At 42.3% G+C, this 24777-nt stretch overlaps 1 protein-coding gene and 1 long non-coding RNA gene across 11 annotated transcripts in view; one reads left to right on the top strand and one right to left on the bottom strand.

Annotated features, from left to right (window-relative positions):
- Window positions 1-21472, top strand: part of LOC102028183 — an 83383-nt gene extending 61911 nt beyond the window's left edge. For 2 of the 4 annotated variants that reach the window (XR_001233237.1, XR_260269.2), the window contains 4 exons: window positions 9277-9420; window positions 10715-10962; window positions 12511-12602; window positions 21076-21472. This is a non-coding gene — a long non-coding RNA (uncharacterized LOC102028183). Of the gene's footprint in view, window positions 1-4653; window positions 4838-9276; window positions 9421-10714; window positions 10963-12510; window positions 12603-19568; window positions 21022-21075 lie in introns of those variants that run through there. The other 2 variants (XR_001233238.1, XR_001233239.1) reach the window with 2 other exon arrangements.
- The window catches only part of Ablim3 (actin binding LIM protein family, member 3), a 109856-nt gene that overhangs the window by 79079 nt on the left and 6000 nt on the right, over window positions 1-24777 (bottom strand). The window lies entirely within an intron of this gene.

The following is a 24777-nucleotide window of genomic DNA, read 5'->3' on the forward strand; positions in this document are numbered from 1 at the left end:
GTCAGGGACACTCTGCCTGAGGTCTAAGTGGGTGACTTGCTGAAGCCATTTCAAACACACTCAGAGTTCTCCTGAGGTATCTCTCTGCAGAGGTATTGGGGAAGTCCTGTAGAAACTTGAGCAATGGGGCAAATACTTTAGATAGCAGACACTTCCATCAACCTGATACTTATCCATCACGGTTCTAACTGTGACAAGGCCCTCACACAGAAACCCAGCCTGTCAGTCAGGCTGTGAGGAAGACTTTGCCTTCTTTTCAACTTCCTTCCCCTTTTTCCTCAATTCCCTGTTCTCCATCCCTCCCTGTCTCACTCTGCCTCCCCTTCTTGCTCCTCTTACAGCAGCTTGTCACTGTTGTTCTTCTGAGACAATCAGTACCTTCTCTGCCACTAACTTTTTGTAGGGCCTCAGCAGGTCACCCCTGCCCCTATCTCTGTACCCTCGTTTTCCTATCTATAAAGTGAAATGGTTGCATTCTATGATATCTTAGTTTCCTGTCAGATAGCCAGTGGTGGCAAACCTATGGCATGCACGCCACAGCAGGTGTTTGTATCACTGAAGTCTCCAAAATGTTCACATCCTGAGATAGACTATTCCTCCTATATGAAACACAGGTCAACACAACATCTTCAGGGACCTTGGGACCTTGGGACCTTTGCAAGTGGCAAAATACAACCAAGAGGACCAAACTGAGGAGATTGCCTACCTAAATGGGAAGGAGTAACTGAGCCCAGGGACTTGTGTCCTACACAAACAAACTGGGGTCCTGAAGAAGCCTGTCTGTGCAAGTGAGATTCTGCCTGCGGGTCACCAGTCAGGGTCTCTGTATCTAGACAGGCAGATGACCACAGAGTCACTTTTGATTACTGTCCGAGAGGAGTCACGTTTACCATATGCCCGTAGGATCAGGAAAGAGAACATATTACTGAAATGAGGTCTTCAAAACCTCCAGGCTGGATAAAGAAGTATCACAGAAGGATGTCACCATCAAAGTCTTAGTAATATTACTCAGGGGGACACAGTAGTTCTCAAACATTTTGTTTTGACCATGATTTATTGGAAGAAATTTATTTTACATAATGACTCGGTACACAAATGTGTGAAACAAAAATTTCTGTACTCATTTGCACTGATACTTTCTTCTTTTTTCCTGTTCTACTCCATTTCATTACTGTGAGCTATTTCATTAAAACTGTTGTCTGCAACCAAATAAATTAATTTCAGGATTTGCTAATGGATTGTTCTGGAGTTCATACAGAGGTCCAAAGCATAACAAAAATGATTATAGTTTTGTGCTGTCCAGTATGATAGCAATTAGTTACCAGTGGTTATTAAAATTAGAATTAATTAAAATTTTACAAATTGAGTTCCAAGACACATTAACCAATTTCAAGTACTCAAGAGCCACACAGGCGAGAGGCTACAATAGAATGTTTCCCTCACTGTGCAGTGTTCTACTGGTCATTTGGCCACCACCAAACTTCACAATCTTTCAATGAAAGAAACTAAGGTCTAAAGTCCTCCTGAGAGTTGTGTTTGAGATCAGGGATGCCCGGAGATGAGACCAAACCTTTGAAACCTCAGGGATGTCTGTCTGTCACCAGAGGAGTCAGGATGAGAAGGTGGCCTTGAAAATTTATCCTAAGGGAATCACAACTCCAGGTCCACAGCCTGCATTTTGCATGCAAGATGGTAGATCCATTTGAACCTTAACCTTCACAGAAAAACAAGCCAATTTCCATGTGCTGCTGGGCATTCATGGAGCAGTTCCTGTACCCTGGAGAGAGAACAGGATGCAGAACCTGTCAAATCTGGGTTCAAATCTAGGCTCTGCCTCTCACAGGCTATGAGTTTGAGTAAGGTGCTTCATTACTGAGCCTTAGTTTCTCCATCTATGAGATGGGAATAACAGTATGGACCTTTCAGGGTTTTTGAAAGGATCAGAAAGCAGTATGCATAAATGCACCTTGTACTTTGGTGTGTGGTAGAAGAAAAGCTTACTATAACAATAATGATAATGATGATAATACTACTTTTCTTCCTCCTCTCCCCACCCCCATAAACATTTAAAGTTCCAGGATATTGTAGAGGTTTTTAAAATTGTATTTCTAATGTTCAGCTTTTCACCTGGTACTAGTAAGGTCCCAAGGTCCCAAGGCATACTTGTCAAGTGAGTGAATGATTAAAATATATCCCTAAATGCTTACTATCTAAGGTAGAACTTGGCAAAAGAATCACAGGGGCTCATACATGAAGTGATAATATTACACATTATTTCTGCTTGGGAAGAATGAGAATATAAAATCCGTCTGATAGGGAAAGAGAAAAACTGAGACAAGTACCATAAGGAGATGGCATTTTTGTATGTTTTAGTACATACTAGCTCATGATGTGTGGGATTAAGAAGTCAAGATATAAGTAAACAAGAAAAAGCAGAAAGAAGAGTCAAAACATAATAGAAGATACACAATACTTTCAACAGTATTTATGAGACAAGAATTTAAAGACCCTTCCCCCAAATCAGTGAAACAAAGATTTAAAAAAATTTTTTTTTTGTTTGTTTGTTTTTTTTTTGTTTTTCTCCGGTACCGGGAACCGAACTCACAACCTTGCGCTTGCCAGGCAGGCGCTTTTGCCGCTGAGCTAACTCCCCAGCCCCGATTTTTAAAATCTTTATGAAACAGAGTTATTCTTTAAAGTTTCAAATTGAATCCATGCATTCCAGAGGAACTGGAGGACGGCACGTAGTGTTTGCTTATGGCTTAGTCCAAGTATAATGTCCTGTAAACAGGTTTTTTTTCCCCACCCATAAGTGTAGTGGACATCTGGTGTTTTGCCTGCTCAACGTCTGCTCTTGGCTTCTTCTGGCAATAGAATCCCTTTCCTGTAGGGAAGCCGCTGCATGGAGTTTGGGTGGGGCTGCCCCTGTCCCAGTACAGGGAGGCCAAGTACCCAGCCTTGGCTGATCCAGAGCACCTCAAACCCTCCCATGCACTTGGCAGGCACTTGACCTCTTCCTCTTTGGGGTTTTCTGCAGGAGCTCTTGGGTTGCTGACCCAAGAGAGACAATTTCGGGCTCCTGGTGCCACCTTGCTCCTCACATTGAAAGGGCCTTAGAGCTGGAGGGAGAGAAAGGGTGAACAGATCCCTGGATGCCTCATTTGAGGCTGTGGCTCCTCAGGGGCCTGAAGTGCACATACCTCTGAACTTCCCAAGTATATAAACCAATATGATATATCCTCTTTCTAAAAACGGTGTGAATTAGTTTGAGCTGGGGTTTTGTCACTTGCAAATAATTTAGGTCCTAATACTCATAGCTGTCATCCACATTATAATCAAGGTAGGATGATGAGCAAGATGGACCAGGTGCCTGCCTAGATGTGACTCAGACTCCTGTACGGAAAGGTGGAAGAAGTGGTGCAAGAGAGGATGAAGGCTCAGCTGCTGTCTTCCTCATAGCTGTTTCTCCTGCTAATGGAGCCCCTCTCTCGTAGGGGGTCTTCCTTACAGCAGCCATGACTTGTGAACAACCGTAACTTTTCCAGACTTGGAGAGGGAATCTTGATTGATGAAAACAGCTATTGGTGATCTCTTTTGCCAATGGATTGATTCAGGCAAACATATTTGATGCACTCCTGGCTGATGAGACAAGAGGGGCAGTTTCTGGAGGTGGCACTGGGAAGGTTTCCCTCAATGGATGTCATCTTCCAGCGTGATGTGGGAGCTGCAGCTGTGTGTTTCTGATGCACCCTGTAAGGGGCCACTTGAGGTGGAAAGAATCCAGGGGCCCAACAGTGTCACTGAGCCTGTGAACTAACCTGAATGCCCTCTGGGCCTCCTGTTAAATACAGAAAGGTGTCTAGATGGCTTCAGCCAGTTGTAGTTGGGCTTTGTCACTTGTTGCTACAGAACCAAGGGTGCTGTGCAATGGAGACACCCAACTGTTTGGGGGAAAGCTTGTAAAAGCAGCTCTATCCAAACACATTAGCCAGGCAGGGCTGGGGTGAGAGGAAGGAGTCACAGAGCAGACGTCTGTGGTAGAAAGGTATTGCACTAAGTTCATTTAAGATGCCTTTTACTACATGAATATTTCCCGAAGTGGTCTGCTAAACCACCTGCTTAAGAATCACTTGGGGTGGGGGTAAGGGAGATAAGTATTGTCAAAATACAGATTCCTGAGCCCCAACCTCAACATCACATTTTGAACAAGCTCTTCTGGAGATAGTTTTTCTCACTCCAGGTTGAGAGTGCTTGGGTTAGTGATCAGAAGGAAGATCCACACAGTATTCACCACTGAGAAGAGAATTTCAGAAATCTTGATATCTGATACTAATTTGTATCAAAAACACTATCATCAGATAATTTGCCAGGCCTCTGAGTGCTGCTAAGTATATTTTCTCTGATGTGTTTGCCAACCTTCACAAATGTTTAAAGGAATCAACTGGCATCGCAACAATGTCCTAATACAGCTAGATTAAACACCACTTAATTCACTCAGCGCTGCCAGATGGTTTTTCTTCTCTAAAGTTGTCATTTTTAAAGCAAGAGCTGTTTGGGGTCTGTTATTAGAGCCATCTCCAACCAGGCAAAGATGAACAACACAGGCGGCTGTGCTGGCAGAGAGACGAGCAAAGGTGTTTTCCCTCACTCTAGTGTGGATTCCAAGCCCTGGACCTTGAGGTCTTACAGCCAGGCTGTGATGGTGACATCTGTGAAACCAAAGTCACTCCTTCAACATGATGAACTCTGAAACTCACCGCCACACTCTCCTACACCTTCTAGTGTATCTACTACCAAGCCGTCGCTAGATATCTGGATCACTTCTGTAGGTCTGCAGGTCAGCATCCTCTCCACCCCCACCAGTTTTCTTCCAGCCATAAGCTTCTCTAGCTTGGACTCCCAGAGCAGCCTTCCTATCCCACCTCTCTGCTAGATTGCCAGCTCTTAACTAGGGAGAATTCTCCACCTGGCATTATCTGACAGTGCCTCTCCAGGCATTGTCCAGGAATGGTCATCACAGCCACGGTGTGTGCAAATCTCTTAGTGGGACATAGTGGGTAGAGGCCAGGGATGCTGTAAGCATCTTATCAGTACAGGATAAGATACAGGATAAGTACAGGATAGTTCCTCCCTCTCCTCGGTATAGTACTAAATGTCACTGGTCAAGCTAGTCAAATGTGTGAATGTTGAGAAATGGTGTTTTATATGGACACTCTCTATTCTACAGATCTCAAGGGAAAAGTCCTTCATGACTTCCCTCAGCCATACAAGAACCATTGCCATTGGTTCCCAGCAGCCTGAGCACTCTCTCTTGGTGGCACTTTTCAGCATGTATTGATGTAATTAGCTGTGATCATTTGCTTAATCTCTGTTTCTTCTATTTGATTTGAAGTTTGATGAGGGCAGAGATGGTACTCATTGAGCTCAGCTCTCTAGACCCAATGCCAAGCATAATACCTGGCACAAAGTGATTTACAATAGCCACCGTTAAAATAAATGAACCTACTCTGTGAAAATTCAAGTGTGACCATGAAACATCACAGTCAGCGCAGCTCTTGTCTATAAGAAATGACAATTTTCGTTGCAAGTGCCTCCCCCAAAACTCTACACAACAAGATGAAAAATGTTTTGTAGTATAGGGAAGGTGTAGTTAGAATCCTACAATGTCAACAGTTCTGAAAATCTTTGGTTTCAGGACTCCTCTGTACTCCTAATTGTTACTGTTAACTCCAAAGAGCTTTTGTTTATGTAGGTTACAGCTAGAAATATTTGTCATATTAGAAATCATATCTGAAAGTTTTCAAAAACAAAAATATACAAGCACACACCACTCATTGCCTCTGGAAAACTGCACTGTATACTCATGAAAGGATGAGAGGAGAAAAGGCAAATTCTTAGCATCATTATACAAGTCTGCCCTGAAAGGGTATGAAGGTCTCTCAGGGATCTCCAGAACATCTGTGAAAAATGCTACACTATAAGAATCTTGAGGCTATTGGGATAATATCCTTCAAGAGAACTGGGCTAAGCTATTTGGGAATGGCCCACCTGGGCTGGCCCTGAAAGACGGGTAATGTTGAGACACCTCACATAAAACCACACTTCTCTTGCTGGCTCATGGAGTGATTGCATAGCATAAGTGGGCAAGCTACAGCTCAGGGTCAACTCTGACCTTCTGTCTTTGTAAACAGTTCACAGGGGCACAGTCATGCCCATCATTTAGGCACTGTCTATGCCTGCTTTTGCACTCAATAGCAGAGTTGAGTAGGCATGGGTGGGTCCATATGATCTGCAAAGCCTAAGATTTGCACTATTTGGTTCTTCACAAAAAAATTTTTGCCAACTCTTTTTTTATAATGTTTGTAAAAGTAGAGAGTTCAGTCAAGAATAAACCTGATGTCAAATGGCTTTTTAAATGCACCTCTATTCGATAAATGGGACTTCAGGTTGGTGAGTAGGGAAAGAAGGTGGGGAAGAACACACCTCCATGGGATGAAAAGTGAAAATACCACCGTCTCGGTGAGCCTTCAGCTTCTAAACACACAGAAGACTGGGGTGAGTCATTTATCCACTCGAGGGTGCTACATAAGATGAACCATACAGAGGAAACATTTCTAGAAGTCAGAGATGTCCAGTGGAGAAATGGGCTGCCTCCTAAGTACTGGGCTTCCCACAGATGGAAGCTGGCTGAGACTGCATGATTGCTGGCACAGACAAGTGAGAAATACAACTTTTGGGAGTCAGACGCACAACTGTATTGAGTCAGGGAGCATGACGTAGTGTGAAGGGGGGCAGACGGGTGACAAGGGAGGCGGGCAAGTCAAAGGAAGTGGGAGACTGTGGCCCAACAGGCACAGCCCTTGCCCCATTCCAGCTGATTCCTGCCACTTGGGAACATGGGCTCACTGAAACCAGAAATCTTGATTCTAAAGTCAAACTCTCTGCTTTTATATTCTTGGCTCAAATATTAAATAAACAAAAATAAGAAAAGAATATGTGAGCCAACTAAAACACATTTATGAATCTTTTTTTTCTTCACTCTGGCTTAAAGATGAGCTTTAGTCCTGTTGCCAGCTTAAATACGCTTTGATTCTAAGAGAATAAAAGCAACTCCTTATATTTCTGAGAGTCTTTTTTAAATATTCAGACTGTCCTGTCATCTCATGTGATTATTATTCAGTAGTCCAGTAAAGACAAACACCTAGGACTTACAGCCACAGCAAGACAAAGACTGGGACTCAGTAGAATGAAATGGAGATGGGCTGTGCAGGCAAGAGAATTAACCAGATCAGCTGCCTAGGGAGAAGGACCATGGCAGGAGGCGCAGACATTACTCAAGCAGCCTGGACCAAGAGATGGTCCATTTGGAATGAGCATGGACGGTGAACAGTTACTCCAAGTGAACAGTTACTCCCAGCAGGTCTTCCCTGGACTTCAGCACAGGAGTCAATAGATTGTTAATGCAAACATTGGAACTGGGTTTTGGTCACTTGCAATCTGAGTTCTTGCTAATACAAAGTCAGGGAAGGAATTTAAAAGTTTGCACTACTGTAGTGCAAAAGCAGCCATAGCCAATATATAAGTGAATGGACATGACTGTGTTCCAATAAAACTTTATTTACAAAGACAGCTGGTGGGTCAGAATTGTCTCTCAAGCCATAGTCTGTCCACTCTTGCTACAGAGACAGTCAGTGGTCTGGTAGAAGAGCTGTGTGCTCATGCCGTGTGTCCTGGTGCCACTTACCTTTCAAGGTCAGCTCAGAGGTTATTTGGTCGGCTCAAATGACTTGATAACCCTGACAGTCCCTTCCCACTGTAAGAGTCAAGGATGTTTTGAACTGATTTTGACTCAAATATAAAGGTAGAATCCTGACCTCCAGTTCAAGCTGTGTTTGGAATGGGACTTGTCCTCTGACAAAATGCCTCCGCCATAGTTACTAGTTCTGTAGCTGAGCATATGTTCGGGGAAGCTTCAACTTACAGTGAGCCAGTTAAAATGCAAAGAAGGGACAGCTAGCAGATCTTTCTAGTTAAGAGTCCAGGCTGTTAATTGCTTTTGTAAAGAGAAATACATAAACATGCAGATGGCAATTGTAGTAAATATGATTTTCTACATATAAATATAAAAATCCGACTCACTCCTCAAGGCCCATCTCATATGCAGCACACTTCTAGAAATAGTCTCCGATTTTCCCTTTACCTCCACTCCACATATGAGCTCTCTTTAAAGCCTCATGGCATGTGCTTGTTAGGACTAAGTGGTAGTTCCCAAAGCTGAGCATGCGTGACAATTCCTGGACATCTTGTCAATACATGGGGCGCTGGCCTCACTCCTAGGGTTTCTGGCTCAGTGTGTAAAGGCAAGGTCTGAGAACCTGCATTTCTAACAAGTTCCTAGATGATGCTAATGCTGCAGGTCTGAGGACCACATTTTGAAAACCACCGACCCACAGCATGGTTCACCTGCAAATAGTTACTGTTACACATTTTATTTCACCGCTGCATTGCAAATTACTTAGGAAGAGATGCTACTTATGTCTGTATACCCCAGAGTATTCTTGTGGGCATGTCACAGGCATTTGGACACACCCATGGGATGAGATAAGGAGTTAAATTTTTGGTCAAAATGAATTTGACAGCTATTTCGTACAACAGGTGTTTCTTGAACCCACAGAGAAGGTTAAATGCAAGAAACGTGTTTCCAAGAAGTAACCAGAACAGGAAATGTCTGTGGCTAAACCATGCTGTAGTAGAAATCACAACATGGTCAGGTTCATCATTCTGGGAAGACCAAAACCCAAAGGAAAGCCATCAAATAATTATGCAACTTTCACTGCATACAACATGGTTACTGTGTATATATGTGTGTGAGGTTGGATTTGGAGTAGATATTGACACATTACAGAAATACTAAAAGTTATCTACATACCATTTATGGGGAAAAATATGTTGGGAATCAGAAAGAACAACTATCCATGACCAAATGAGGACTCCTCTGAGGAAAGACCACCTTCCCTCAAAAAAAGCAGAGCCCGTCTTCCCTCTGAGACTCGCAGAGAAACACAGACTTCAAAGAAGGGGAAGATAGAATTTGAGCAGAGACTGACATAGGCTAAGTGTGCTCCTTTACCTCCCTTCCAATCCATATGTAGAAGCCCTAACCCCCAGTATGTTGGAATGTGACTGCATTTGAAAATAGGGGCTTTAAAGAGAAAATTAAGTTAAAATGAATCAATATGGTGGGCCCTAACTGGATATGATTGGTTTCTTTATAAGAAGTGAAGATGAGGACACAGGAATGCAGATGGGGAAGACCACATGAATTCACAGGGAGAAGATGGTCATCCATAAGCCATAAAGAGAACTCAGAAGAAACCAGCCCTGCCTGCACCTTGATCTTGGACTTCTTCCTGAATTGTGGTGAAATGATTTTCTGTTGTTTAAGCTACCCAATGTATGGTATTTTGCTATGGTGGCTCTAAAAGATGAATATGAACTCCAAATCAGTATCTTAATTAGCACAAAGGATATAAAAGGCACCAGGAAATAAAATTATGCAATCACCTTGAAATAGAAGGCACCCCGCCCTATCCCTTGTAGTCTCAGTCTCATCTTCTTCTGCCGGTAGTATACAACCAGTCCTAATTGGTCTCCATTCCCAATCATTGTCCACACAGTGCCCAGAGTAATGCTCTCAAAATGCAAATACAGTGATGCTTAACCAAGATGCCCACTGCCTCCAGTGGCATTAACACCATTCAATGGGCTCCTTTCACCTTGGGATGAAGCCATAGTCCTTGCTATGATCCAAAAGGCTCTGTGTGACTTGGTCTCTGTTGGCCTCTGCCTCATCTCAGATCCTGCTCCTTTCTGGCAGCCACTCTGGCTTTCTTTTTTTTTTTCCCCTCCCAAGGCTTCCTGCTCCCCTGCACTCCTGGCAATTCCCACTCCAAAGAAGGCATGCCAGAGGTTCTTCCAGTTTTCCTGAATTCTGTATCTTAAAAAAATGCACACCTTGGCACATGGCTTTCAGCAGGGAGAGGCTGTGGCTGCTCACACTTTACTGCTTGTGCCACAGTAGCCATTGGTAGAGACAAAGGAGCAACTGTCAAAGGTCAAGAGTCTGAGTGAGGGGAGTGGAGTAATGAAAAGTGAGGCTTCCCAACAGGTACACTGGGTGTTCTTCCCAATCTAGAAGCCAACTGATCCCGGAGACAGCCACACTCACCAGGGAGTTGTAAAAGGAGCTAAGGGTGACAGTCCAGGTCTGTCAGCCAAAACAAGTCATCTGCTCTGATGGGCATGATGAAAGGATTCTTTCTCTTTGGTCTGGATTGCTTGCTGCCCTTCCAGACACAAAGAGAAGCAGCAAAGCCTTTATGCTATGGCTACCCTACTGTGTTTCTTCTTGTTATCCTTTAATTATAGAGCCCATGCTTCCTGAATGAGATACTAAAATGCACGACTGGCTGCGTGGCCAACAATGGGATGAAACATCTGAAATCAGGACAGTTGTATAGGAGCATGGTAGACCCACAGTGAATCAACTCTTTTTGCCTTGCCCCATTTACCTAAAATCCAAATAAAGTTGCCTTTGTCTTGTGCTGTTTCTGGGCAGAGTTGTATTAAATTTTAATGGTTAAAAGAAACACAGCCAGCAACCAAAAGTAATAAAAAAGCAATTCAAATCTTTGCTGGCTTCTTTCTCTTAAAGGACAGCCAAAGGAAGAAGGCGTCTGCTCAACAACTAGGAAAACGGAATCCCACTCAAAGACTCTCTCATGCATTGCTTCATTTGATTGTCACCGGCCCTATGATGGAGGTGAAGCAAGGATCACTCCACCTGCTTTAGCGGCAAGCATAGCGGCAAGGCATAGGGAACTGAACTGTGCCAGATGCCAACAGAGGCCTGGTTCAGCCAGCTTTTCTTTCACACCTGTGCACATACCTACACATAAGCATGTAAGTAGACCCTTTTCTATCACCCTGCTTCCTGAATGACTGGAGGATTTTCCTGACACTGTTGGCAATAGAAAATGATTATTCCCAACGTAAGTGAAGGAATCTCAAGAGATTCACTGACATTTGATTTCTGACAAGTGTTGTGTCTTGACAAAAAGGGGGCCAGTATTTATGAAGTACTTTCACATACTCAGCCTGTTTAATCTTGATAAATGCCAAAACAAACAAACAAAAACAAAAACAACCACCACCACCTATAATAACAAGAACCAGCCCTTCCTCTGTCCTAGTCAAAGAGCCATCCTGTCCCCAGTTGACTCCAGGAACCATGGTTCAATAATTAACATGTGGGCAAGAGGCCCAAACTCATTGGCAGAGGACATATTCTCAGATGAAAAACAGAGACATCCCAAATCCCACTCACATAAAGGTCTTACTGACATAATCTGTTGAAAACAATACCGATTTCAAGGGAGGCAGCCAGGAAGAGAGAAAGCAGAATTTTGGTGATGGAGGAAGCAGGTGGGAAGAGGGGTGGATTTCTCACATAGTTCAAAGCAATGTGGATATTCCTCAACATATTCTTTAAGTCTGTACCCTCAAGTGGACTTTGCTACCTGCTACAAAGCATTTCCCCATAGCACTGATGTCATCGATGCCAACATAATCTGGGTCAGTACACCCATTCTAGCTGTAGAACAGAAGATCTGAGAGTGCTCCCAAGGGTATTGGCTGTGGGAGGTGCCTGACTGCACTGGGCTCTAGGGCATCCTCTGCACCCCAGGCTATCTAAGGAGAGAAGCAAGTGCAGCACTTCAATCCTAGAAAAGCCAAGAAAGAAAGTGTTCTAATTAACAGAGACAGATGGGGAAGGGATTAGGGCTAAGAGGCCCCATGATTGGCCAAGGACTGAAAGGTACTAAAAAAATGAATGTAAACATTCATTGCACTTGCTCCCAGGCCAACTACTGGACAGGGATGAGGAGGGCCCTGGGATGAAGGATAATTCCTGTGTGCTATGTGATTGGCCTTGTTTGTGCTGTAGATTCATCTCAACCTGGAAATACATGCAGAAACCTCAGGTTGCAGGCCAATAGAGGGATCACGCAGCATAGTCATAAACAGAAAGCTTCCTGGTCTTCCTTAGGCCATGATGTCTTGAGGCTGTTCTGAGCCCCTTGACACAAAAAAGCTTTTCTCGTTGAGCTTTATCCTGGTGTTGCTCTTCTACCACCCAGTAAGACCGAGGGAAGACCTGGCTCCAAGTAGAAAGTCTGGAGTCAGCACAACCAGATTACACATTTACTGGGTAATTTCTATGAGCTAAGGACTGGGCTGTACAAGCTAATAAAGCATCATGTTTCCTATCCTTTGGGATTTTATAATTCTATGGCAAAGAGTTACAATAAATAATGGTTATAATTCCATGGGAAAGATCTACAATAAAAGTAGTACAAATAGAGGTATACAAAGTGGGACAAGTAGAATGAAGGAAATGAGTTAGGAGAGGGGCCGCCTGAAGATAATGTATTTCATTTGAGACTGCAGGGACAGAAGGGAGCTGGTCATAGAAGAGCAGCAACCAGAACAATCCAGGTAGAGGAGCAACACATGCAAGAGCCCCGAGGCTGGCGAACATGGTAAGTTCAAGGAGGCCTGTGTGGTTGGAACACTGTGGCCAGAGACACTAGCAAAAGATCAGTTGGAGAGGAGGCTCTTGAAATGTACATGCTTCGAGGTTTTACAAAGCTTGCTTGCAGGGATTACAGTTGAAATAGCCCTGGGAGGTAAGCCAGGCAGATAGGATGTATCCACAGAACTGATAAGAACACTAGCCTCAGAGGTCCCAGAGTTAGCAGAGGGCTGAGACTTGAAATAGGTTCTGTTTCCATACCTGGGACTCTAGAGGAGAAACACACACACACACACACACACACACACACACACACACACACACACATTTGGGACAATTTGCAATAATGAAATAGATATAGATCTTAAGTAGAAAAAATTTTGACAAATATATAAACAACACCTCGATCAACATAGGGGATATTTCAGTCACTCCAGAGAGTTTGCTGTACTCTTTTGTAACCAGCCACTCCTTCCAATCAAAAGCAAATTCTGTTATGATTTCTGTCCACATAGATTAGCTTTTCACCTTCATGTACAGTATGAACTCTTTTTATTTCCCTTACTCATTGTGTTTCTGCAACTCATTCAGGTTACAGTTCGCATCAACAATTTAGTGTGTTACTTTTAACTGCTAAGTAGTAATCCCGTGTGGAAGTGTAACGCAATTTGTTTATCCATTCGTAGATGAACACTTGGGATGTTTCTAGCTTTGAGCTATCATGAATTAAGATGCCACTTGCATAAATCTTTTTTGGATATATGTTTTCATCACTCACAAGTAAATAGCTAAGAAAGGTGTTTCTGTATCATAAGTAGGTGCATAGGGAATTAGCAAACAATTTTCCAAAGTGCTATCATTTTACATTCCCACCAGAAATAGATGAAAAATTGTAGTCACTTGGATGAGTGTAAACAGGTGATTTAAATTTTTATTTCCACATAATATGGAGCTCTTTTTTATGTGCTTACTGACTAGTTCTGCGTTCTTTTGTGATGTGTCAGGATTCTTAGCAGTTTTTAATGATTTTAGTGTTCTAGAACATCAATGCTTACAAGGTCATAAACTATTCTCCTGTATTTTCTTCTATGGGTTGTGCAATTTTAGCGTCTACTTTATGTAGGTCCATGATCTATTCTGAATTGATTTTTGTACACTGATGTAGCAAGGGTCTTGTAACTGGACTAGGGATAGATAAACTTGTCACCCTGCCTTTATTTTAATTTAATTTTTGTCTTGTATTGTGGCATAACTCTCATAGAGTCCAACTTACAAATCTTAAGTATACTGCTCAAAATATCCTACAGCTATACACACACATCCATGCAACCACATTCAGACTATTTTGCAACTCCTTTTCAATGTCAAACATTTTTGTGAGCTTCTACATTTTAGTATGACATCTAAGTAATACCTATGGTAGTGTTTTGCCATATTGAATTTTCCCAAACACATGCACTTGATAGTTATTATGCATTTGTACATTTAGGTGCACACAAGGATTTGGAAGCTCCAGAAATAATTTCTTGGCTCCTCACTGGTCTGTGGCTCACAGTTGAAGGACAAATACACTATACTGGGCTGACACAAGATTTCTTATCTGTAGAAAGCTGATAATCTAGGAGAGATGCTAAGAAATGCATATGAAGACTGTGCTGACTTACAGCAAATGACCTGTAACCATGATAATGTTTTAGACTGAACAGAGACTTCAGAAGGGGGAATAAAATCATGTCAGGGTCAATGACTGGTAGCTGGATGGAAGAGTATTGTGTCTAGAGATCACTAGAATTTTGATAAATGGGGGAAATCATAGGGTAATTGCCAAGTGGAAAGAAAAATGCCTTTGTTGGAATCCTTTTTCAGCTGTAGTTTAAAGAAACCCAGCTGAAACTAGTTTAAGTCAAAATGGAATGTGTTGGTTTTTATAACTGGCAGGTCTAGGGTGGGGCAGCTTTGGCTTCAGGTAGAGCTGCATTCTGGTGCTTTCCTATGTGATCAGAGCTATGACTGTCTCTATTTTTCAGACAGTTTCTTATATGTTAGAAACAATGGCCACTGGTATTCTCAGACTGTCATCTCCTAGGTCTCCAACCTTATGGGACGAATACTTCTCCCAGTGTCTCCCCAGCCAACTCCAGGAAATACTCTGCATGGTCTATTTTGGGTGTAATGTCCACTGAAAAACAAATCCTTGTGCCAGGAAATGCTCTGACTGGCTAGCCTAGGTCAGGTGCCATCCCCTGGAGGAGGAGCAGAACACATTAGCTTGACAGACTATTAGTACTGCAAGGAAATGGGGATAAGTTCTCCTGAAGAATTGGAAGGAGGAATGATTAACCATGCTGGGAAAACATTCCAGCTAGATTTAATGACAAAGGAATGTGGGCTTTAAGTAGAAAATGTAAATACTGGGCAACAAAAGCAGAGCAAGAGACATTATAATCCTGGACTTCAAGTTATACTATAAAGCTACAGTGATAAAAACAGCATAGTATTAGCACAAAAATAGACATGTGGATAAATAAATGTAACCTAGAGGATGCAGGAACAATCTCAGACATACTCAGCCACCTGATCTTTGATGAAGGAGCCAAAAATATATGATGGAGGCAAGATAGCCTCTTTTCAAATGGCACTGGGAAAACTGGCTTTCCACATGCAGAAGACTGAATCTTTACCCATATGTCTCACCATGTACTAAACTAAAATCAAAATGGATCAAAGATCTAATATTAAAACAGAAACATTTAACTTGCTGGAAAACAAAGTAGGTAAAACTCTTGAAGGCACAGGCATAGCCTAGGATTTTCTGAAGAGAACTCCAACTCCAATTGCACAAGAGACAACCTACAGAATGGGAAAACATTTTTGCCAGCTATGCCTCAGACAGGATTAATACCTATAATGTATAAAGAACTCAAAAGAATTAGATCCCCCAAGATAAAAGACCCAATTAAAAAATAAGCAACTAAAATGAATAGATACTTCTCAAAAGAAGAAATACAAATAGTCAATAAATACATGAAAAAGTGTTCAACATTATTGGCCATTAGAGAAATACAATTTAAACAACTGAGATTTCATCTTACTCAAAAAGAATGTCCATCATCAAAAGAATCAAATAATAACAAATGCTGGTAAGGTTGTGGTCGATAAGGAATCCGACTATATTGCTGGTGGCAATGTAAACTAGTACATCCACTATTGAAATCAGTATGGAGATTTCTCAAAAAACTGAAAGTAGAAATTCCATTTGACCCAACTATTTCCCTTAAGGCATCTCTCCAAAAGGGTTAAAAACATCGTATTACAACAGTACATGGATACCAATGTTTATAGCAGCACAATTCATAACAACTAAATCTGGCAAGTAGCATATATGGCCACCAACAGATGAAAGGATAAAGAAAATGTGGTATCTATACATAACGAAATACTACTTAGCTAAAAAGAGGGATACATTTGAGTCATTTGTATGGAGGAAAATAAACACAACTTGAAAACATAATGTTAAGGGAAATAAATCAGACTCATAAGATTAAATACCATGCGTTTTCTCTCATATGAGAAGTCCAAAGTATAAATGAAGTACAGCGCAAAGTGAAAGACAGATGGGGAAAACAGGAAGATAGATCTTTTGTAAATGGGAAGCAAGAGATGGAGGATGGGGAGGGGGATGTAGGAAGAATGGGCTGTGTTTTGTACATGTACCAACTATCCCCAATGAATGTAATCATTGTGTGTCTAGAGCAGAGATGGGGGAGGGAGGAAGGAAGTAAAGGCAAGGGGACTAGAGAGAAGTAAGATGTGTTAAGTATAGGCATCTACTCCCTAAAGTGAGCATAAACATTATATACTGCAAATGATCACTAATAAAATAAAATAAAATTTTGAAAAGAACGTATAAATAGAAGGCAAAAGGATAAGGAACATTGCTCTGAATATTGACAATCTGACATGGAAAATTGTCATGTGTGTCTTTTCCAAAATGATAGAGTCTCTGGTCTGACTAGCATGTTCGACAGTACAAGATCCATTTCCCCAGCAGCTTGCACTGTGGCTTACATAGAGTAGTAGTTAGTGGCCACTTGGTAAGAGTCATATGTGAATTATGAGTTTTGCTGATTATGAAGGCAAAAAAAAAAAAGAAAAAACCAAAACAGTAAGCTCTCTGGTTCTTTCTGTGTCTTTCCAACAATCTTTCCAACAATATTTCAAACAAACCCCCGTGTGATGACAAAGGTGAAGTGGATTAGAAGGACTAGGCATTTCTTCGTCATCATTTTGTTTTGGAATCTCAAAGTTGGAAGACAACTTAGTCGTTGTCCAGCATATCAGTTAGCAAACTGGCTGAAGGCAAAGACATCCCCCATCTTTGTTTTTTGTGAATAAATTTTGATCGGCACACTGCCTTACCCATCTTTTTACATATTTTCTGCTTTTATGCTAAAAAGACCATTTGGCTTACTGTTTGGCCCTTTATAGGAGGGTTGCCAACCCCTGGTTTAACATGAAATACTTCCTACTCAGGATTCACCCCTGACTCATGCCTGGAATCGGAAAGCATTATTGATGGAAAGTGTTCAGAATGGAGTTTAACACATGATCAAGTACTCCCTGAAGGGGCCGGGAATTTAGCTCAGCGGCAAAGCGCCTGCCTGGCAAGCGCAAGGTCGTGAGTTCGGTTCCCGGTACTAGAGAAAAACCAAAAAAAAAAAAAAAAAAAAAAGTATTCCCTGAATGTTAGTTAGTAAAGTCCTGGGTTATCAGTGGATACCTCTGCTTCTTCTTTTCAGTGTAACGACCACGAGGTGACTGTATCATGAAAATACCATGTGATGACTCATTTATATATTTAAACAGGTTTTCCCAATGTATTCAAACATATTTCACTACTCTGTCACTCCCAACCATTATTACGTGTTCCCACTGTACTCAGCATCTGACATCTATGCTCTCATAGAGCGCTCACCTCTGATTCTCATTCTGAGAGGAGGCTGAAGCTTGGTTGCGGGAGATAACACAAGTCCCTGGAGTCTGCACAGCTAGTAAGTGGCCAAGATGGAATGTGAACCGAGGCAGACTGACTCTGTAGCTCAAGTAGTTATCAAGTACACTATCTTGGCTTCTCAACTGGGTCAGTAGCCCAGTTTTCAAAGTATCAGTTTGCACAGATCCAGAAATCAGAAACAGCAGGTGCATCTGTGGGCATAAGGGCAGCGATGCTGAAGTAATTGCACCTCAGGTAATGCCGCAGAACTACTGCTCACCCATCCTCCAGGACAATCCCCTCCCCCATCCACTTGCACAGTACCACTGTGTCTCACTGGCCTCTTGCTGCCTCCAGGCTCTGTGATGCATCAGGTGGTGCACGTTGCCAGGAGATCTCCCTGAATAATGCACAGCTCTGGTCAGGTCATTGCTTGGCTCAAAACCTCTTATGACTCCTCACTGGCTATTGATTGTAACAAATACTCTTTTACCTGGCATTCTAAAACTCTCAAAGATGTGACCCTTGCCACCCTGTGGGTCTTATTCCCTCACTGTCCACATACTCATACTCTATAAAGTACACATGAACTGGTCTTCTGCACACTTCCCAAAATGCTTTGTGCCTTTATTCTGCTCAGTAGCCCGGTTCCTAGCCAAGGACCCAGGATTCAGGAGTTGCATAATCCATTCATGAAAGAATGAATGACTAAGCCTTTTTGTCCTTCTTCTTGATCTACCACAAACTTGTCTGCACCTTCAGGGTCTAGATTGGATGGTACCTTCCCAGACTTTCTGAAGGAATTTGGCATGCCACCTTTACTATTTTTTTTTAGGTACTGGCGCTTGAACTCAAGCCCTTTGAACTGAGCTACAACACCATCCCTTTTAATTTTTTTTTTAAATTTTGGGGGAGGGTCTTGCTAAGTTTTTAAGTTGCCTGAAGTAGGCTAGAACTTGTCATCCTCCTGCCTAAGCCTCCCACAGTGCTGGGTTTGGAGGTTTCCATTCAGTGTCACCATGGTGTCCCTCATATTGGAATTCCTTGCTCATGTCTCTTACTTGGTGACACTGGGAGGAAGTGACCTGTCCTAAGCATCTTGGATTCCATGGTGCTTAGACCATTACCACCATATGTAGCGGGGATTTGTTTCCTTGCCCATTTGTGTGAGTAAATAGTGCTGGGAGATTCAACTGCAAGACCATCTATCCCAACCGATGCGTTCCCCTGTGCCCTCCACTGCAGAAAAACTGGAAAAACCAGCAAGAACACGGAGGAAGGCACCTCAGAATCAGATGGATGTGGTTTACACACTGGAACCACTGCTTCCTAGCTCATGGACTTTGCCCAGGCAATTTACCTGTGCACTTCATTTTCCTTTTATGTAAAATGAAGACTTCAAAATATTCCTAATTACATTTGTCCTTCCACATTTTCACTCATTTTAAATTTGAGGTTTGGAGCTGATATTTTCTGAGCCTCGGTTTCCTCTGTAAAATGAGAATAACACCCATGTCTGCCTCCTAGGATTTCCATGTGTGCTCAGTGGCTAACACATGTGAAGAGGCGAGCCTGTGTCCCACAGACACTGTCATAAGCCAGCATCCCTCAGTGTCAAACACCATGTCGGGTTTAGAGGACTCGACAGTGAGCAAAACAGGCAGGTCTGTCACACGGCCTTCCTGCGACTTGCAGGTGAAAGGGGATACGAGACAGAAACGGAGCAGGGAGCTGACAAACACAGTAATATTGACTGTGGCTAGTTCTGTGAAGAATGATGAGACCCAGTGTACTTGGGTGGTCTTCCTCAGATACAGAATTCAGAGACGGTCTAATAGGATTGGTGTAAGGATTAAAGAAACACATAAAGCATTTGCATTCAGATAGGCTATGGTTGGAAAAGAATGCCTCTTGATTGGGAAAAGGAGGGGTCTGAGGCTAAGGAATCTCTGATGGGGGCTGGGCTTCTTTTTGTTTCAGAGATGTTGCCGCCGCATCCTTTCTCCCTGTGTGTGACAGTCCCAGGCTTTGCCACTGTTCTTTGAAAGAGGAGCCTATGGTCACCTGAGGTGCCTGCACTATATAATCCTGACATCACAGGCGATTCTCTGGAACGACCCATACTGACTGTGAAAATATGTAATGCTATGGTTGTCTTAGATCACCCTCACACAGGCATGGATGGGATCCCTGAGATGTGTCCCCAGATCTCAAAATGTAGGAGCAGACCTCAGGCAGTCCCTGCTTCTCCTTGCCGAGAGCAGCTGGCAGCAGGGAGATTGGCACTTGGTGAAGTATTCTTCAGGTGCTTAAAATAGATCAACTGTGTCATTAGACCATTGCAAAGCAGTCATTTCATTGGCCCTGTGCGTGCTAGTGAGGGCCAGAGATAACAGCCCACGGAGAAAGACCTGTGCTTTGCACAAAATTAAGCAGATGCAAGGAAGAAGCTCTGGAACAGATACAGGCAGTATAAAGTGGAATTCTGCCAGGAGAGGGGGGTGGGGCTGTTGCACAAGCATGCAAGCAGTAACCACAGCCCCAGGAGCAATGGGGCGGCAGTGTGGAGCCTGTGCACCACTTGTCTGGCTGCTGAAACACTTAGAAAAGAGGGCCAGAAGTGTCTAGGAGCCAGACACAGCCCTGGAGCATTGTCTAGTATCACTGAAAGAGCATCTACACTGTCAGGCAGACACAGATCAACGCATAGAGCTGACTCTTGTGACCTTCATACTCTCTCCCTAACAGGTTTCAAGTCCTTCCACCATGCTGGGCTTGCAGCTGTTGATTACTGTCCTTCCTGAGCACAGTGCTTCAGACAGAGCATGATCAGCTTCTGCATAGCAGTGCTCTGATCTCTTCCTCTCCACACAGCCTGAAACATATTTTCCAGTAGCCCACACTGCTCAGTTACCTCCTTCCAAAACTGAGATCAGCCCTGCCGCCCCCACCCTCCTACTCTAGTGGCTGCCACACCTGGTGTGGTGGACTTTAGGCAGTGGTGGTGGCTGAACAGGGAAGAAGTCAAGGCCTGCTTGGGAGTGGCAACAGCCAGATATGGCCACAGTCTAAACACAGGGGAGCAGAAGAAAGGGAAATGTAGGATAACTGCTTTCCAATCACTAGTTTAGGTGCCTGGGCAGATGGAGGTTCTCAATGAATACTGCAAGAGTTGAAGCAGGTCTTTCTAAGAATAATTTTATGATACTTTAGGTTGAGTTTGAAGAGCATTAGAGACATCCAGATGAGAGTCTTAGAGGATAGTCAGAATGATGAACCCAAGGTTTAGAAGCAATATCTTCATTTATCTTTATCCTAGAGCTTAGCAGAGACAGTGGGCTTTTCATTAATGGATTAATTCATCAAGTGTCTTTTGAGTACCAACTACGTGCTAGGCACTGTGCTTTGCCTTCTATAAATTATTATTGCTTTGCCTTCTATAAATTATTTATTTATTATTATTATTACTTCCCTTGATTTCTTCCAGGGGAATGGAGAGGAATCTGCCCTCAATAGAAGGAATATGTTCTAGGAAAGCAATATGGAGTCAGTGCTGTGGTGTCCAGCAATCACTCGTTAGTAGGTGCTGGCCTTGGTGACACAGAGCACATGCTGTTAACTCGATATCCTGGACTGGACCAGGCCTATCCTCTACAACATCAGAACAGTCTTGGAGTGGTTTAACCTTCAGGATGCTTTCATTTGAGCTGGAAAAAGTACCCAGAGCTCTTATGGTTGATCCAGAACTGACTCCTTTGCTCTGGCTCCCATTTCCTCCTCCTAGGTTCCCTGGAAACAAAGCCAACTAACTTAAGGATAACAATATGCAATGTAACAACCCTTGTTGGATTCCTATCATCTTGTTTGGTGAAGCTCTGTATCATTTCTAAGGTTTTTTTTTTTTTAATTATCTTTTATTCTCTTTAATGGTGTGACTGATCTTGTGTTCTTACATCTGTTAATCTGAGCAACTTTGTGGAAGATAACAATATGTAATATAACAACCACTGTTAATTTCTATCATTTTGTTTTGAAACCCTGCATCATTTTTATTGTTTTTGCTGTTTTGTTTTTGTCTATGTTGTTGTTATTTCATTTTTTAAAATTCTCTTTATAATTAAAAAAAAGAACAGTTCTAGGAGGTAAAGGCCAGAAATTGTTTGCTCTGTTATTTTCCCAACTGTATTCAACAGGATATGTTATCACCCTTCTGGATATCAGTAAGCTGGGGGAAATAAGGACCTATAAGCAAGATTCTGCTTTCTTCCAGGAAGCTTTAATGGCATGGCAGTGCTGATCACCTGCCAGTGCCACACAGAACCTCGTCCCATAGTCACCAACAGCTCACTGTAGCCCCTAGCACTGTGTGAAAAGGCATGTGTGTACATTTGCTGCTACATGGGTTAGCTCAGGATGGGGATTAAAAGTTCAAATATCTACAGTGGCAAGGCTCTATATGAATATAATTTAATATAAAAAATTGAAACCAACAGTGGACAGTGATGAAAATAGCATGGGATTGGTGAAAAGCATACTTACTGATCAATGGAACAGGCTACAGAAACAACTCCAGGCACACTCAACTACTCTATCTTTGACAAAGAGGCCAAATACGTTTGCTGGAGGAAATACAGCCTCTTTAACAAATGGTGCTGGGAAAACTGGCTTTCCCATACCGAAGACTGAACCTAGACCCATATCTCTCACTATGTGCTAAATGGAAATCAAAATGGATCAAAGATCTAAATATTAAAACAGAAACATTTAACCTGCTGGAAGACAAAATAAGTAAAACTTGAAAACACAGGTATAGGCAAAGACTTTCCAAGAAGAATCAAGAAATAACACCAAGAATCAACAAATCAGATCACATTGAATTAAAAAGCTTCTACACAGCAAAAGAAATCACAATAATGTGAAGAGACAACCTAAAGAATGAGAAAAGTTTTGCCAGCTGCTCCTTAAAGGACTAAAATCTAGACTATATGAAGAACTAAAAAAAAAAAAAATAAACAAACCCAGACTTCCCCAATTTCAAGATACAATAAAAAATGTGCATCTGAAATTGATAGATACTTCTCAGATGAAGAGGCATAAATGCCCAATGAATACATGACAAAGTGTTCGACATCGCTGGCTATTGGAGAAATGCAAATTAAAATAACACTGAGATCCACCTTGTTCCAGAAAGAATGGCTGTCCTCAAGAAATCAAATCACAAGAAATGTTAGCAAGGCTGTGAGGAGGAACAAACCCTTCCTTATTGTTGGTGGAAGTATAAACTGGCACAATCACTATGGAAATCTATATGGAGATTCCTCAGAAAACTAAAAATAGAAAATTCCATTTGACCCAGCTATTCCCCTCCTAGGTACTATCTTCCTGAAAGAGTTAAAGACATCAAATTACAGCGATACCTGCATATCCATGTTTATAGCAGCACAATTCATAATAGCTAAATCTTGGAAACAGCACATATTTCCATCAGTGGATGAATGGATAAAATGCATAATAGAGTACTACTCTGCCATAAATAAGGATAAACTTGAGTCATTTGTAAGAAAATGGATGTACCTTGAGACCATAATGTTAAGTGAAGCACATCAGACATACTTGTTTAAATATTTAGCATGGTTTCTCTTATATGAGAAATCCAATCTATAAATATAGTGTAAAATAAAAGATAGGCAGTAGGAAATAGCGAGATGAATCTTTGGCATATAGGAAGGGAGCACAGAGACAGAAAGAGAAGAAAGAAAGGTAGGGAGATTATATTAAAAATATTGAGCTGTCCCCGGGGTAACTTAATAGGAAGTGGAGGCAAATGTAACAAAGTAAAGACAAGTATACACCATCCAAACCCAGCAGTCCTACTGGTTGTCATCATGTAGGAAAATAGGGCCAGGGCTGCAAGATCTTCCAGTGATATTTTGTTTTTAATAGAAGCCAGAAATCCCAATTTTTATCTCTTAACTTCTCATTGTTGACAAATAATTCAATTTTTATCAAAAACTTGGTATAGGGCCAATAAAATATGTCCCATTATATTGGCCACCAGGGGAAAAATTTTGTCCATCTGTGTGATGACTGTTTTGGTTATATGTGCTTCCATGTTCCTAGCATCATGCACGCTGCAGACCTGGTGTTCAGTAAGTATTGTTGACAAATAACCTACTTCTTATTCCTGGAAGTGGGTTGACTGGAAACCAATACCACGGCCAATAAATTTCCTTATGCTATGGAAACACAACAACGCATGATGACTCCATGGTAGGGACTTGGGGGATGTGTTTCAGCAAACGGACTGTGGAGTTGCAAGTCACCTGCCATCCTCCCACATGGGGACCCCCTCCATGTGACCTCTTCTCTTCCAGCTCACAGGAAGAGGGTCCACCTCTGCTTGTAGGGAATGGCAAAAGTAGTGTTCAAAAGGCTAGACAGACAACCTCTGTGACACTCATATTTGATAACTGACTGTCAGCATCGTACGATACCCCCAGGGAGTGGCTGATTGTCAGGGGGAAGCATGTCCGGCAGAAGTCTCCTCCAGGAGTCATTTCCCTAACAGACATGATAAAGGATTGAACTGTGTCTCTCTCCAGAGTATTGAAGTCCTAACACCAGTTCCTCAGAATGTGACCTTATTTGGAGATAGTCTTTACAGAGAGAATCAAGTTAAAATTAGGCCACAAGGGTGGGCTCTGATCCAATATGACTGGTGTCCTTATCAAAAGGGGGAATTTGGACACAGGCATACACTGAGGGAAGTTCTGCAGAGACAGTGAAGAGATGGCCAGCTACAAGCCCACGAGCTTCATGAAACTCCGAAGGACCCAGCCCTGCCAACACCTTGATGTTGGACTTCTGGTCTCCAGGACTGTGAGGCAGTATGTACATCTCTGCTATTTAGGCTGCCCAGTTTGTAATGTGTTATTACAGCAGCCCTAACAAAGTAGCACACACTATTTATTTTTAATTTGCATTTGCTATTGGCTGAGCACTGTTTTAAGCAATTCACAACTACAGACTTATGTGTTCTTGGTGACAATCCCATGAGGGAGGCACTATTATTATCCCACTCCCACCATGATTATCATTAGAGATGAGGAACCAGGGTGAATGACTTGCCCATGGACACACATGTAAGAGGCACGGATGGAGTTTAAACCCGGCAATCTCTCCAGTCTGC

Source organism: Chinchilla lanigera, unplaced genomic scaffold (genome assembly GCF_000276665.1).
Source record: "Chinchilla lanigera isolate Chin_1 unplaced genomic scaffold, ChiLan1.0 scaffold00014, whole genome shotgun sequence".
NCBI classification, from domain to species: Eukaryota; Metazoa; Chordata; class Mammalia; order Rodentia; family Chinchillidae; genus Chinchilla; species Chinchilla lanigera.